Source organism: Ornithodoros turicata, unplaced genomic scaffold, assembly GCF_037126465.1.
Source record: "Ornithodoros turicata isolate Travis unplaced genomic scaffold, ASM3712646v1 Chromosome48, whole genome shotgun sequence".
Taxonomy (NCBI): Eukaryota; Metazoa; Arthropoda; class Arachnida; order Ixodida; family Argasidae; genus Ornithodoros; species Ornithodoros turicata.
In genome coordinates this window covers 233228-241346 of record NW_026999378.1, presented here as the reverse complement: position 1 = coordinate 241346, position 8119 = coordinate 233228, and positions in this window count along the sequence as shown.

Genomic DNA, 8119 nt, shown 5'->3' with positions numbered 1-8119 from the left:
GGTGAATAGTTGCATCGGCCAAGCCCCGTTGACTAACTCACGGGAGTATACATCATCAAGGAAACCTACCTGTCATGGGGTGTAAATTTAATGCTGCGTACAATATGCTACAAATTATTACCACATCATCGTACTTCACAGTTATGAGGAAAATCGTGAATTAGGAGGGAGACTTAAAGGAGTTGATTGACTCAAATCAATCGCGTTTATTTGAATTTTTAATCGCGATTTTTTTTATTTTTTTTTTCAACCCTGTGAGTCCCATGCAGTCATGTTACACTCTAGAATCAAGCTGGAAACCTTGCATCATATTTTCTATTTCCCAAAACTTAAAATAAACACTAAGCACGTAATTATTAATTACAAAACAATCGCAGCAGTTTCCATGGTCTTCAGAACACTGCATTGTATCACAAAGCAAAATTGCACCATGTATATGAAATGCAACGAGCATTTTTAAAAACACAGCAGTAGTCTTAGTTGCATAGCAGCATAAAACTACATAAGACTCCAACTCTGGGAACAGCTTCACAAAGAAACCTGCCATCTCACAAGACTTGAATACCGACTTCCTGTTTTGTCGAATACATATAAAAAGAACATTTCTTGAGCCCAAGCACATATAATGAAAGGTGCACCTGCGTGAAGTACAGTACTCCTTTAGCCTTGCATTTTGGCCTCGTCGAAAGTGAAATAAGGAGTACTGTATAAGTAGGGAGTGACTTTTTCTGGTTAAATGCCTTTCTCAGATTCGGGGGATAAAAATCGGGCGCTATTTTTAAATCTGTAATTCGGGGAGAAATTGGGCGATAATTGTGCCTTCGGGTGTTATCTGGTGTTTTTGTTTCTCCTCTTGTCTATTAAGGCATTTCCTAATCTCTCTTTTTTGTTTTTTTTGCGGGATCGTGACCTCCCAGCGGTAATCCCTGAAGGCATAGGCAGTGTTGACACACATGGGCGTATTGCTGAGAACGTAAGTGACCCGTTCATACATGTGTTACACGTGGCGACCTTTGTTCGTCTTCAGTGGAAATGTCACTTGAGGATTTCATAGTGACTAGAATTCGGGGAGAAATTCGGGTATAAGCCGAATTGGTCGGAGGTCACTTCGGGGTGGAATAACCGGGCGGAATCGGGTTTAACCTGAAAAAGTCACTCCCTATGTATAAGTAGTAATTCTCGCGAGGACCTATTTTCTGCGAAATTCGCAAACGCCCTTTTTTTTCGCGAATTTAAAGTCTCGCAAAATATTCGAACCAATGACGAGAAAATACGAGAACAAAATATGTAAGAAATTATACCAAGGATGCTGAGGCAACTTATGTACACAGGGTTTCTTACGCTATTAGACAGCATGGCCTCGCAAAGTGTTCAGTTCGCCGCTGCAACTGGAGACAGTCGTCCCGCCTTCACGTATGAGTCCTGCGCCGATGTAGGCGTCCCGTGATTTCAGTTCCTTGCAAGCCTGGATCATCCATCAAGCGCGTATGCACTCTGCCACGCGGATAGGCCTTTGTAGAAGTTTCCGCATCACTATCAAGTATTAATCGCACCTGCTCGATGCGATGACAAGAATGATGGGAGACAGGGCCATTCTGCAATGACACGGATACAAACCGAGTAGGACCCCCTAATCGCAGCTTTTTCATTCAGGAGTTCTCAAAAGGAAGACAATTTGAATGAGTTACCCAGTTGTGATACCCTTTATTTGCTTCTTCCAGGAAGTTCAAGGTGGAGGACCCCGAGACAGGGTCAACGCACTGCAGTACCACGAATTTAAGGTTCCGCGAATAATAGCCTGATTCTGGCTGGCTTCTCACAAATTCGCGAATTACTGAGCCCGCGAATTTAACCACTTATACAGCGTATGACGTTCTTCTATTGCGCTCCACTATGTCAGTCTTTGCACGTGAGCATGGACACTCCAGCTGTACATGTGGACGTCATACATCATTGTCTTCCACGATAACACCATTGGGCGTGCAAAACAGCCATGACTGGTCCACTGATGTTATACACGTGCTGCCACATCTCTGCGCTCTACAGTTGTAGTCGTTCTCAGACTGGATGATGGCACACTGCTCCCCCCCATAGCTTACTGCTTTTGTGTTCTGAATATCGAGGTGCTTACGGTAAACGTGATACAGCGGGCCCCATACAGGCAACACCGCAGAGTGTGCTACGAGCCCCAGGAAAAGTGCCCACTCCACCCACTAGGGGATTCGCTTTTGGCGCCCCTTATAGGCGCAGTACGAGGCGTATGCCCCTTCACCTTTCCGAGACCCAAATCCTTTCATCCAACAACTCTTTCCCACGCTTCAACTCATGCAGCATTGGCTGTGGTGGAGCCCCGACTTTTCGTTACTGGCGACAGCGCACACCTCTAGGTGCAATATAGCTTAACAAGGTTCACAAAAAGCACGGAGGTGGTCGTCACTCGAAGCCTCGCAAAATTGCTTACTTCTCTTCTTTCTTGTTTTACTTCAGGAGTCACGGCTGGGATGTGTCACGTGAAAAAAGAAGCTCGAGAGGAATCTTCAAAGGAACATCCAATAATGGAAGTGCAAATGGAGCCTTACAATATTGCAATCTCGACAGATCAGGACCAAATGGGCCACAGCTGTGAGTCAAAATCAGAAGGTAAATACAAAATGTTCGAGGAGGTTTAGCCAACACCAAACTTAATAGCGTGACAAAAAGAGGGATACAACAGAAATGCGTTTTAGTTTTCTGACAGATATGTATCGGCTTTCTAGCACACGCTTAGGAAATGGCCAAGTTGCAATTTTTTTGCTCATGGGGCTCCACTGAAATAGATGCCTTCCATATGTTTCACCCCCTTTTCTTAGTTACACAACTGTTAGGAATTAGGTATTCTGTGTAAAAATCCGAGCTTCGAAAAAACTGCTGTCGATTCTGAAGCCATTCCAGAGCTGTTCAGCTGTGTTAGTTCTTCTTCCGGATATGTGATGCGTTTGAAAAATCCGCATTTAAAAAGGGATTTCATTTGGCTCGCTGAAAATAAATCTGGATTTAGAGTGATTTGATTTACTCGAATAAATTTAAATCCGGACTTGATTTGGATATGACTTAAATCTGTTTCGTCTCCTCAAATCCCTCACACCAGGGATGGGCGTAAATACACTTTTCGGGTATTTAAAGGTACTGTAAAGCAGCACCGTTCAAATGTCATTTAGTGTGGCTATTCGATAGTCCAAGCCACCAGGACAAAAAGTGCGCAAGTTTCATTCCAATCGACGGTGCAATTAATTAGAAAATTACAATTAAAGATTACGGGCAACACTGTACTAGGTATTCGAAATGAACCCGTACTCCTGACACATACGGCAGCAACCACATTGCATGCGTATAAGACTGGGCCCGACATAACAATCCACCATAAAATCCGTCCCTGCAATCCACACAACGATCCACACCTGAAGATAAGCGGATAAGCAAACTGAAATGAAATGCTGAGCCGTTGAAAAAAATGTCTCAGACGTTCAAGAAGCTCGGGACTTGTTTGTTCACAGAGGTTCACAGAGAGAGTTTGTTCGTTCGAAAGGCGCAGCAGAGAAGGAGGGAGAGCCTCCATTGAACAGTGGCCAGCACTGGGTTACTTCGCAAAAAACACTGTTAACAGGGGTTTCAAAATGCATAGGTAAACAGGGAAACTAATAATATAGTTACTAAAATAACGAAGTTCCGATGTAATAGTGTGTAATACCAATTTTCAGTGTTGCCCGCTGTACAGGGGGTTGTTTGACACCAGGCGTCGCACCGCTCCACTACGCCGCATCTTTCGTGGCAAATAAAAAATATTTATAGCGCGTTGTCGGTCGTATGGTTCCGCATATGGTATTGAGAAGCAACAAAGTCTCTAGTCACATCACCGGCATATCATGCTTGTCTACTGCTTTACAGTACCTTTAAATATAAATACAAAATAGGTGTCTTCTTGTATTTCATACTGCCTATAAATACTTTACAATAAAAGTAATTAAATATAAATGTATTAAGACAGTATTTAAATACTGTAACTAGTCCTGTAAATACTTTGAGCCGTCCAGGGTCATTCTTTTAAATTTATAATAAATGGAGCCGCCTGTGGATGCATCTCTGCTGCACACAATACCCAAATATTCCTTTATTTTTCCGTGATGCACTGTGATGATTTCAGCATTTTGCGTGTACAGTAGAACCCCTTTATAGTGAAGTCGTCTGGACCATGAAAAATCTTCACTATATCAAGGTCTTCACTATATCAGTAGTTCACTTTTTTCTGGCATGTATGACCCACAGAATGCCTGTAAGCGGCAGATATTGGTTGTAATGGAATACACACACTTTATTTACTTGAACACACATGATAGCAAGTACATTTGGAACTGGTGCTATCTGAAGTGTTGCACTAAGGTGGTGCAGTAACACATGGGGATGTTCATTGCGCGAGCTTGACCAAACCACTTGAACAGCGCCGTATCAATGTCCTCGTAAGGGGATGCCCTCATTCTTTGTGTCTTTGCACTGCACCCACCTGCAACAGCGTCTTCGACAGTTGCTCGCTTCTTGACTATGCCGGACCCTGCCGCTTCTGAAACTCCAAACTTCTTCGCAATATCCTTGCGCTTCAGTGTTCTGGCGTCCACGTCGTGAAGCAGCTGCTGTCTTTCGATGACAGTGAACACCTTTCTCTTCGACATGCATTGCATTGCCACGCTTACGAAGCTCAAAATGCACCGCAATGCACGGTGCTTTTGACAACGCCAAACAAAACAAAAATGGCGAGCCTGGCTGGTAGGTCATGACTCATGACCACGCCTTTCATCCTACGTCATTGATCACGCCCAACTTCCGGAACATGGCGGCGCTACATGAGTTCCGTTTTCGACCGCGATGGCGGAACGAGTAATTTTTTCGGGGAAATCTCGAAGTTTCGGCCGACTTTTCTTCACTACATCCGGTTTTTGCCCAGAAAAGTCTTCACTATAAACGGATTGCAAATACATGGGCGTCTATGGGCATTCAATCGGGACCGAGATTTCCCTTCACTACATCCGTTTCTTCACTACATGCGAGTTCACTATAGCGAGGTTCTACTGTACCGACTTTCCATTGAACAGGAACGTCTCATTGAGTCTCAGGAGCAGCGAGGGGGTATTAGGCAGGACGGTAACTGCACAAACGGGACAAGAACCGACGGCGGCACAAAACTAACCAATGAACTAGTTATCGCTTCTTCCACTTTCTCTATGTTGAATAAAGTGTTCATTTGTTCATTTGCTGGTTTTGAGTCGTGGTCGTCTGATTTTGTCTCCCCCCCCACCGCTGCCCCTAGGACTCAAGGAGATGTTTCCGTTCAATTGTATACACCAGCTTGCTTGCCTCCTTCGACTTTCTATCTTCAGTGATGACAGTGAAAAACTCCCCATAAAAAACTGTCTGGTGCACTGCAGCCATTCTCTTGAGTTCCCAGTGAATGACTGAGTAGAATTGCCCCTAACGGTTGCATTTTAAGGGTTCCCTTTAGACACCAGGCTTCTTCAAGTGGCGCAAGAGGGTTAGAAATATCATTCCCAAATTGGTGCTCTCATTTCTCTCTCCCTGCTTCGAAGACAGAAGCAACGGGGGTGGAGATGCTCTTATTTGCTCATTCGGCTGTTTTCTAGAAGGACGGAAATCCCCGAACACACGAGAGGAGTGACCTGTAGCCTCTAACCAAGATAAACTTCATCGCCATAGGCTAACAATGTGGAACTCGAGAGAAGCCCACAAATACGCAAGGAAGCGATATGTGTATTTAAGCGTATTTTAAATATAAATATGCCTAAAACAGTATTTAAATATAAATATGAATACATTTTTCTTTGTCCATGAGAGAACTGATGTTCTGAGGCTGGAACAACATAGAAGGGACAGTCACATACAAGGCCTCAAGTTGCCTAAGAAATTAACGATGAAAGATGAAAGTCACTGAAAAGGTTAGCCAGCTGTAGGACTCGAACCCACATCTTCTGGATTACCGGTCCAGGGCTCTACCAATTGAGCTAAGCTAACATTTCATCATGACTTTCATCTTTCATTGTTAATTTCTTAGGCAGCTTGAGGCCTTGTATGTGATTGTCCCTTCTATGTTGTTCCAGCCTCAGAACATCAGTTCTCTCATGTTCAACATTTGCCGCTTGCATCGATCCCTGTCGTATGAATGTGTGTATGAGTGTGGAAAAATGTAAGAGTGAAAAGAGGATGAGTGAGAGAGAGTGGCTGGTTTGTCCCTTCAGATGACGTACCCTGGAAGTCGCTGAGAAGGCGTGTTAGCTTAGCTCAATTGGTGGAACCCTGGACCGGTAATCCAGAAGATGTGGGTTCGAGTCCTACAGCTGGCTAACCTTTTCAGTGACTTTCATCTCTCATTGTTAACATTTTTCTTGCCTGTATTTAAATACATATTTTAAATACATGTATTTATATATTAAATACTATTTCAAATACAATGTATGCTGCCCATCCCTGCCCCGCACTGTACGGAGGTGGTCGTCATGTGACTGGAAGCCTCGCAATATGGCTTACTTCTCCCCCTTTACATTTAGGAGTGACAGCTGGGACATGTCATGTTAAAGAGGAACCTCGAGAGGAATCTTCAAACGAACATCCAATCATAGAAGTCGAGACAGAGCCTTACAACATTGCCGTCTTGACAGAACAGGACCAGATGAGACACAACTGTGATTCAACATCAGAAGGTAAATACAAAATGGTCAGGGGGATTTAGTCAACACCAAACTCAATAGCACGATATGGACAAAAAGGGGGACACAACAGAAATGCACTGTAGTTTTTAAGAGACAGACACGTATCACCTTTCCAGAGCACACGCTCTGTTCTATGGAAGCTTCTCAAAGTGACTGAAAATAGACGTGGAGATTCTTTTGTCAAATATCACATGATGCTTACTCCCGTATGTCGGGAAATCTGCATCGAGCACAAACGTCATTGCCGTACTTGCCATTGAGAAGCATGCAAAAAAACAAAAGTTAATATTCGTGCAAAGCGTACATTCCGATGTGGCGAGCACTGGATGTTCGTAAGTTACGGATTGCAGTCATCATCGGAAATTGAAAAAAGCTTCATTTTTTGGACCACAGTAATCACAAAACACCACAGCAAAACAAAATCGAAAATTAATGTTAATTAAGGAGCAATTGCATAGTTCTCACAGCAGTGGTTTTGCATGCCCAATTCAGCAATTACACGATTTCATGTGACAACACCAATAACTGATAACAACGTGAATGTTACGGCGACGTGACTTCTCCCTTCCTCCCATGGTGAGCAGGATTCCTCCCCTCTCACCCGCACATGGGAATGGCACATGGGATGCTGTAAAGAGATGTCAGCTGCCTGCGGGCTTCGTTAAATAGAACGTGTCGAACGAAAGCACTTCGTTAAACCGAGTGCAGTTATACACTGTCGTTTATGTGGAATTGTATATGCAATGGAAATAATGTGTTAAAACGGAGGATTTTGTTAGACCCACATTTGCATAAACAGCCACGTATACATAGAATATACAACAAATTCTTGGGAAACTATGCGATGTCATGAGTGCATCAGAATCCTTCCAGGTGTCTGCAAAAGGTCATCTCTCATGAAGTGTAGATATGGACAGTTTCTCATTAACCGTCAAGACCAGGTTGCTATCTCTGACAGCTGCCATATTTATACGTTTGAAATGGCTCAGGAGTACCGTAGTTCCACGCGTAGAAGCCACACCACAGATAAGCCGCAGGACCGATTTTTATTAAGGTTTTGAAAATTTTCGGGCACGTTACCCACACTCAAAGATAAGCCGCGGGCAATACGGTGCGACTGATTTGTGCCACAGAGGAGATCACAGAGAAGGTCTTAAACACTGTGGTCCATACTTGGGAGGCGGTATGGTGTACAACAAAGGAGGTAATTTATTTCTGTTCTACCAACATCGAATTGTCCCCGTGTTGTGTGTATTTTCATGGATCGACGGCTCTGTGGCCTTCCAGAAGACACGAATCAGTGTCACCACTTTCGTTAAAGCTGCTTGAGGGAACGTCACTCTACTTGAATGTGGATGTGCCCCTGT